The sequence below is a fragment of the Salvia splendens genome, chromosome 13, assembly GCF_004379255.2.
Source record: "Salvia splendens isolate huo1 chromosome 13, SspV2, whole genome shotgun sequence".
Taxonomy (NCBI): domain Eukaryota; kingdom Viridiplantae; phylum Streptophyta; class Magnoliopsida; order Lamiales; family Lamiaceae; genus Salvia; species Salvia splendens.
In genome coordinates, this window is record NC_056044.1 from 8,726,054 (window position 1) to 8,735,508 (window position 9,455).

Sequence of the window (9,455 nt, forward strand, 5' to 3'; positions counted from 1 at the left end):
TAATTTTATGCAGCAATCATAAGAATAAATTTGAAACAGATAAATTATAGTACTAAGTACTATTGAAAGTTCTAAAAATTTTATCTTGTCTCCTTAGGTCATCTTCTAACCATTTGCACCAAATTCAATTCCATTTTTGAGTATATGTTATATTAAAAAGTGATTTTACTCCAATCATTTATATTAAGAGTAAAGGTCAAAATTGGTCCTAAATATAAGGGCAAAATATGAATTTAGTCCAAGATATTCACTTTTTGAAAATTGACTTTTAAACATTTGAAATTGTTGTCGAAGTGGTCTTGTTTGACGGAACTATCAATTTCTGACGGTCAACACTCAATTAATGATTTTTTGACTTAATTAGTATAATGATGCATAATAATTTAATACTAAAACTGAAAGAAAATTAAAAAAAAAATCAAAACTGGAGCCTCCGCTCCAGAAATCTACGTTGCTGCCTATCTCGGCCCCCCAAATCAGCCCCATCATCTGCTGCCTCAAGATCAGCAAGCCCCGAAAAGGGGAAACACACGAATATCACTATGGAGCGTGGCGAGGAGATCACCGACTACTTCCAAGGCCAGAGATTCAAATAGGTCTGGATTTAGAGAAAAGTCAAAACCTCCCACAAATTCCATCTCCTCAACTCGCCAAAAATCAACCACACACATCTCTACACATAAGGCAGCACCGTGGCGAAAATTTAAAGGGGAGAGAGATTGAATTGTTGAGCAGCGGCGGACAGTTAAGGTTCCAGAAATTGATTAGAGAAAGATATGAATTTGGGTAAGATTGATTGAGAAGGAGGGAGAGAAGGGAGGGCATTGATGGTGGAGCTGGAAGATGGAGACGGAGACGAAGACGAGGACGGAGAGAGGATGACAATGGGCTGGACCGAGGCAAGAACAACGACGATGAGGTCGTGGAGCAGCAATATTGCTCGTTGACGAGCAGGCAGAGGCGACGGAAGGGAAACCATCTTCCGGCAATAGTGTCGGCATCGACGTAGAGATAACAACGCCGGACCACCGAGAAGAGAGAGAGATGAGCAGGACCAAAAGGAATGGGGTTGATGGCGACAACAATGGTGGACGACGGCGGTATTGATCTCGGATAACAGTAATGCTGAGAAACACACTATGACAGCGAGTTATGGAGGAGCCAGCATAGAGAGAGAAAGATGCGAACACACTGAGCGCCAGAGAGAAGAAGAGAGAGAGAGTCCAATTTGGGAAGAATGAAGGAGAGTTGGAAGAGAAGGAAGAAGAGAGAGAGAGTCGATTTTGGAATTTCTTAGCAATTTAAAAAAAAATTGAATTTTGTTTAATTATGCATTAGTATATTAATTAAGTTAAAAAATCATTAATTGGGCGCTGACCGTTAGTTTTTGACGGAACTATAAAAAAGGACCACTTCGACAACGATATCAAATGTTTAGGACCCGATTTTTAGAAAGTTAATGTTTTTGACCAAATTCGTATTCTGGCTCTTCGTTTAGCACCAATTTTATCCTTTATTCTTATATTAAACTTAAATTCTACACCATTTTTTAGTATATCTATCATGATAGATATAAAATATTACCGAAGAAGCTAAGAAGATACGAGCGTTTGGATTGTAAAAACGTACATTTGTGTTCCTATAGAGGAACTATGATGAGTTGTGCGAATTAATAAAATTATGGATACATATGTTTATGAGGTGGAGCATATATACTGGGAGGTGAATGTCGTCGTAGATTTCTTGGCGAAACAAGCATGTTCAAGTACAAGATACTTCATTCATGTCTTTCAATCGAATATGTAGGGATCAGATCACTCTGAATTCACTGTTTACCAAGACATCTTTTGTATTAAGTTGAGAGATGATTAGGGGTGAGAAAAAAACCGGAAACCGAATATCCGAACCGAACCAAACCGAAATTTTGAAATTCGGTTCGGTTATTTCGGTTTGGTTTGGTTTTGAAAATTTAAAAATTTCGGTTTTTCGGTTCGGGTGAAGAAAAAACCGAAAAACCGAATAACCGAATTATATATATATTCTATTAATTTAATATATTATATTATATATAATATATAGTATATCCTTTTAATAAATTCTACTATATTATATATATTATATGTATTATTAATTTTATATTTATATAAATATTCTATTAGTAGTATATAAAAATAAAATAAATTACACACATATATATATTAATATTATATTTATTTTTTCGGGTTTTTCGGTTTTTCGGTTTTGTTCGGTTTTTTCGGTTTTTTAAGTTCGGTTTTCGGTTTTTCGATTTTGGTTTTTTGGTTTTTCGGGTTCGGTTCGGTTTGGATTTTGACCTAAATTCGGTTTTTCAGTTTTGGTTCGATTTTGACAAAAAACCGAACCGAAACCCGAATGCACACCCCTAGAGATGATAAATTTCTCAAAACAATAGACCAAGATACAAAATGTATACACGATTACCAATACAAGATACAACTGGAACACTAACTACACTTAAGTCTTCACTGACTGAAGTCCAAGTTGTCCAACTTATATCACCTGCACACTAATTAAACCGTTAGTAATACAAGAACAACATATCTTTAATACTAAAACAATACACGGTAATAATTAAGAAAACATAAGATTAGGAATATATGGCTCAGGTTGCACAACAACTGCACCAGGCCAAGAACCTTATCAATCTCATCCGACAGTCACAAGATGAACACCGTAGGATAGCCTGAACTAGAAACCCTAGGGTTTAACCGATTATCGCACACCACAACCTTCTCAACACTAGGATGTCACAACACTCGCAATGAATTCGCACACACGTCTCAAGAACACAAGGATCTCTTGTATCTCACCAAAAGGACCGAAGAAATCTCATATTCAATTTCGACATAAATGAAATGTGGAATTCTTGAGTAGTCTACTTCCCTTCGAATGAGAAATTCCTTAATTCTTAATTAGATTAAAAAATGAAATTAAAGAATATAAGAATACCTGGAATTCAAATTCATAAGGGATAATTCTTCTGTTTTATTGGATGGAATTTCAATATATTAAATCTATAAGAATTACAAAGTCTAACTTTTTGAATAAAAAAAAAGTTAGAACTTAATTTAATGGATTATCTATTTTGGAAGTTCAATCGTGGAATTTATTTCTTTATCCAACTTACCAGGTCGAACACAAAAGTTCAACCAGGCATCGGAACTCGCAAAACAACCCAGAGGTTGCTTCAGCTAGAGATTAATCCGTTCAAACTCACTAATAGGAGAGAAGGAATGGCCGCAAGAGATGACCGGAGATGGTTACAAAAGAGAGAGAGAGAGTTCTAGAGAGAAGTGAGAGAAGTAGAAACCTTACCACGAGAGAGAGCATGAGTGAATAATTAAGTGGGAGTGAACCGTCTCCCACTTAACACTCACACATCAAGCATAGACTGTATTCAACGGCCAAGGAGCGTGATTCGGGTGGAGTGCCCACGTGGCGGCCATCGATGAAGCCTTAGGAAAGTAATGGGGTCATCACATAACATTTGGGCCGGATGCCTAATTCAATTAAGCTGAACCCAGTTGGAAATGTTCATTGTATAAATTCCACAAAATATATTTGTGTTTTTATGCTTCCTCGAACTGCAAGAGGTATGCTACGCCCAATGGCGGATCCAGAACATGGAATCTGTGGGGTCGAATATAATAATAATAATAATAATAATAATAATAATAATAATAATAATAATAATAATAATAATAATAAATACTCCCTCTGTTATAAATGAGTTACTTTTATTTTTTGGGATGTCCCACCATAAGTGAGTCATTCCCTTTAAAGCAAAAAATCTTCTCTCTTACTTTATTTTCTCAAATATTGTATTCTTTTCACTCCTTTGCTTTTTTCTATCTCATACTTTACCTTCTCCACTTTAACTCTTTAAAAATTAATTCCTTAAATCATATGTCCAAAAGAAATGATTCGCTTACGACGGATGGAGGGAGTATAATATTTAAATAATTATTTAAAAATCATTATATTTTAAGTAGTCACTGAATATTTGTATATACCATAGCCATTAAAATTCTTAGTACCAAATATTTTAATAATAGTTTCAAAAAATGAGTAAACAAAAAATATAATGAAATTGTAGTTGATGAAACGAAAATTATAAAAATAATTATGCTTAGTTAATCCACAAAATGAGCCAACCTCTTTAATTAAATACTATAGCTACAAACATTTTTGGTGGCCCAACAAATTAGAATAAAATAGGCCCAAATATTTCAATCATTTAACCTTATTAAAGCAACCATTGTCCTTCTCATCCTTCCAACATAAGATCCCTGAAATTTCTGCAACCCTTCCCCTTATCTCTCTCTCCTCTATTCTTATTAGTATTGTTCCTTTCTCCTTTTATTTTTTGAAAAAGGCACAAGGCTTCGGGTAGAGTTGAAGCTGCCGTGGGGTCGGAGACGGAACTGCACCAGGTCAAAGGTCGAAGATGATATTTTCCGGCAGTGTTCAGTGGACCGCCGATGGAGTCGGCCGACCCCACCTGGATCCGCCGCTGGCTACGTCTTAATAGTATTTCTTACCCATACATGCGAGAAAAAAAGGGAAAGAACACAAGTTTAGCATTGTTCTTTTTTCAAGTTTTGAGTTATTATTTTAGCCATAAAGGATCTTGGTTGTTGGGTAAGAGTTGTTATCAATGTTGGATCCTTGGATAAGATATTTCGGCTAAGTGTTTAAGAAGGAGACCTTTCAACATGGTAGATTGTGGTGGGAAGTAAAGATATTTCAGCTTTGGGTCAAGCAGGAGACTTGCAACATGGTAGATTATGATGGAAGATGCATGAATTGCGGATTCATCTTTGTGCTTTTTGTTAGAAATATGAAAAAAAAATTATCGTACATTCGTTACTCTAACTATTAAAGGTAAAAAAACAAAGCAGAATAAGGATATAAATTATAATGAAAACAATAAAACAAAGCAACAATAGGTCTAGTCGGGGAAAGCTTACTGATAGACCGATTGTATTGTTTCCTTTTTGTAATCAGTTGTGCTAGAGATAAGCTTTAAAATTGTGAAATCAGCACAAAAATGTGCATTTTTTATGTGTTAAGGTTGACAGGTCTGAGGGGAGAAGATGAAGGAAAATGAGAAATAAGAGAAAAATATTAGAGTGTCGGCTGGCCAGCTAAGCGCTGTAGTTGAGCTGGACTCCTGCCTAAGCCTGCTTGAACGAGGCAATAATGCCACATCAGATTTGAGATCTCCCTTGGAGTGCTAAGTTAAGTAGACACATTATAAAAAGAAGCCCCAACATTTAGATAGTGGATTGCACATTGGGTACAATTCCGAACCATGAGCATGTAACTCGTAACAGTTTTTATGATCTATTGGCGTCATGCTTAGTTTCAAACATCCTTGGTTATTTTATATTTTGTGCCCTTTATTAAGTATTGATACTCACCTCTCGAGTCTTGTAAAATACAACAGAACATTCAATTATTGATCAGATAATTAAAAACATTAGGAACATTAATTATTAAAGTAAAACGAGATCGATAAATAATCAGGAAAATATGATAACCAACTATTCTCAAATCCTAGAATCATAAGAGGTTGGCTACTCATAGACAATTAAAGTATATCAAAAACGAGAAAAAATATGGTTAACATAAAGCTAAATAGACAAATCCTCGTGGAGAATTCTGCACTTTTAGTCTTCCATGAATTATTTTCATTGCTTTGCTTGATCGATACCAAAACTCTCAGATGGTGTTTGAACCAAAACCCTATGGCTCTATTTTTAGTTGAGAAGAGATTGAGTTATAAAAGGCGAGAAATCTGCGAAAATTCCTCTTTACGGATAATTCCTATGGACCACCGAGTTGAAAATATGCGAACTCGATGGACCATTACCCATGTTCTAAACTCTCCTCCGGACTGTTGGATTGGTTTAGACTCCATGTATTGCTTAGTTTGAGGTTGGTGTCCAATGAACCTAGTTGACCACTAATATGAATCTTGTGGATTTAAGAAACATAAACACACCCATGACAAATATTTCAATAAACCCAAAAATAACCAACCAAGAAATAAAACAACAAAAATGGTGACAAAGAAAAGAAGATGAAAGTGTTACGAGTTAGATTAATGTTTGGGACCTTGGACCTTCTCCAATAAGATGAAGACAATCCATATGCTACTTTCACCAAAACAAAACCCTAATGGCTCTACTAAAACTAGCAATACAAGAACTAGTAAAGCATACATTAACATCTAGGTGTGGTTTGGTTCGTCAGATAAGCATAGATAGTGGTTGTTTTCTAATGTTTTCATGTGTTTGGTTCAATATTTACCATTTCTGAAAGACCTAAGTTTTGTGCACTGGCCCGCTCCATAAATTCACATTTCTGTAGTTAGTGTATCTGCACAAAATTGAGAGATAGCATATCTTTTTCTCATTTTTTTTTATTTATACCTTACATAATATACCAAAACAACCCTTTCTTTTACCCCTATATCCATTTATCATATTTGTGCGTACATATCACCATTTTTGCCGCCTTCAACCTAAGCTATTTTAAAAACTACTAAGGACTGCAGCAGTTTTTTGAAGAAGGTACATTGAAACCCCACATTGACTTCAGCGTGAAGAGAAGGTTAGTATTCAGAGATTGGATTTTCGGTGCATTAATTGAGTACAAAAGCCCTAATTTTTTTCCACAACATCGGAAGAACATTTTGTGTCAATTAATTGGCAATCTGGGTTACCCAATTATGGTTTTCAAAATCGTCTTCTTTATTCGATTGGGTTCAACAAGTCATCTCGTTTGAAAGCGTCAAAATTCCTTCTTTTTGTTTTGGTTTGCCAAAATTTCATGTGGTGCTGCTAGACAAAAAATTGGTAAGTTTTTATTTTAATTTGCTAATCTTTTCTTAGCAATATTGAACAATATACAGTGTTGGAATCGTTTCATATTGATGTGATGAAAAGATTGTGTTATTGAGGATTGTGAACAATCGTGATATCCATCTTCTATGCAGATATGCTTTTGTCCATACTTTTTTTAGTTTCAAGTTTATGCTGCCAATACATATCTTTATGAAAGATTTGGTTTGGTGTCTTCATATATTTCATTTGTTTGACAAAGCAATTATATTTACTCCTAATTGCTTGTTGATAGATGGATCGAACTTCTAAAAAGAAAAAAATGTGTTGCATATGATGGAGGATATTATACGGAATTATCTTGTAGCTCGACTATGTATCATATACCTTATCCTCAAACGATTGGGTCGACACAATAAAAGGAAGAGAACTCAACTTGTACACCTTATAGCATCAACGACACAGTGCATAAACAAGTCAGCCACATGAACAGATTGGTTGGTGTTACTGACACGGACAGCCTGGTCAATCTTAGGATGGACCGGAATGCATTTGGTAGGCTATGTGCGTTGTTCTGATAGCTGGGTACTCTTCGTGACAACCGGTTTGTGTATATTGAAGAACAAGTGGCCTTTTTTAGGCGTATTAGAACATCACAAGAAGATTCGTATCTGCGGGTTTGATTTTTTGCGGTCGGGCCATACTATTTCATGCTACGTCCATGAGGTACTTCGAGCTAACTTGAAAACGCACACATTGTTTATCGTCAAACCTGAGGCAATACCTGATAATTATGTGGACTAGAGATGGAAACATTTGAAGGTACTTTATTGTTGTGACAAGGCCGAACAACAAAATATTTTATTTATAATTTTCACCAGATCACACTTATTCTTGTTGTTCAACGTGTTTGACTTACATGCCTTGAATCTATTATGTGCAGGGTTGTCTCGGTGCTCTCGATGGTACTCTCATAAATGTTTTGGTTTCTAATTCCGACAAACCACCTATCAAAACAGAGACTACAAATGCAATGATTTGTATATGCAGCAACAAAATACAGTGTTCATATTGACCTCCAAACATGTAAACACAAAAGAGAGAGTTTGAACCCAACAAACAGAATGGCTTAAATAAAACATAGTTTGTATATGTAGCAGCAAAATAGAGAGTTTGAATCCAACAATCTCAAACTTGAGATCCTTTACAAATATCAACAAAGAGAGCAACCATCACACATACCAAAATGATGTAATAGATGCATAAGCATATACCAAGTGTGCGGAAGGTACTTACCGTTGTGTGAGCTTAGGCGAATCGGTCGACATCGAATTGCAAGAGTCGCAATGAGGGTTTGTATGGAGGCAGACGACGGTAAATAAGAGCACAGAATTTACAATTCTGGCGGGAGGAACAAATTATATTGCTAGGGTTCCATGAGCACAAAGTTGGAAATAAGGGAATAAGTTGAGGGTACTGGTGGAATTTTGATTAGTTCATTGTTGCAAGACACTCCAACCAAGCACAAGAAAAGAATTCGGTAGAATTTAGCCTTACATACCGTAAACCAAGAAAAAGAGATTTCCTAACCAACCTTCTCCCTTTTCTTGAGAAATAATATCTGACGAACCAAACCACCCCTAATCTTAGTCAGACAAAAGATTAAATGCTACAAGAAGGGATTTTGATAAGCCTTCAAAGATAAAAAGGGTGCTCAACATTGAGACTTTTGAAATGTTCCACAAATGTTCAAAGCTGCCCAAGAACAAACCCTAGAGTAGTATCTATACTTGGGGGGAGAGTTCCAAAACAAGCTAAAAATTCGAAAAGTAGTGCAAAATTGGTGAGTCGTCGGGTTTGTTATGGAATGCAGCCAACGGGTTGCCAAGAGTGCCTTGGGATACGCCGAACAAAAGCAACGAGTCGTTGGGTTTGTCAGAGGCTCGAATTTGTTGAGTCGCCAAGATTACAATTGGATTTCCCGAACAAAGCTGGCAGTTGTTGGGTTCGCGATGCTTACGAACTCGGCGACTCGCTGGATTTCTCAAAGTTTTATGACTCGCTCGACGAGTCGCTAGGTTCTCCAGTAATGCGAAGTTGACAACTAGCTGGGAATGCATGACTCTTCTCCCACAATCCACTCGGCTTCCACTCGACTCCAAACACGGTCTTCCGCTTTCGGGAGTCCATTGCTCGAGCTTCTTCCTCTATGGCTCGATTCCTTATGAGTGTGCTTAACGCGTCTTGCATCCATCGGGTCATGGATCTAGTTCTCGGTCGATGGAGTGCTGGGGTTTTATACTAAAAGTTGCTTCGAGCGTACATATCCTTGTACAGTTACTCATGCATGTATACAAGAAACTCAACATCCACTTCGAACCTTTAATATGAGAATAAATACATTAATATAATAGTTTATTTAATGACACCGATGCATTAAATGAATGAGTCTACGACTTTCTGCATTGTAGGTCAAGTAGTGAATCTCATGGTTCATAATAGGAAACTTGATAGGCTTTGACTAACAATTGGAAAGGTTGCAGTGTTTGTACGATGGCTCTTTTCTCT

The 9,455-nt window shown here is 36.3% G+C and overlaps 1 long non-coding RNA gene across 1 annotated transcript; it reads left to right on the plus strand.

Annotated features, from left to right (window-relative positions):
• Nucleotides 1–7,568: 7,568 nt before the first annotated feature.
• On the plus strand, nucleotides 7,569–8,039 carry LOC121761551. Its single transcript, XR_006042030.1, has 2 exons — nucleotides 7,569–7,709; nucleotides 7,831–8,039. It is a non-coding gene; the product is annotated as an uncharacterized LOC121761551 (long non-coding RNA).
• The last annotated feature ends 1,416 nt before the right edge of the window (nucleotides 8,040–9,455 follow it).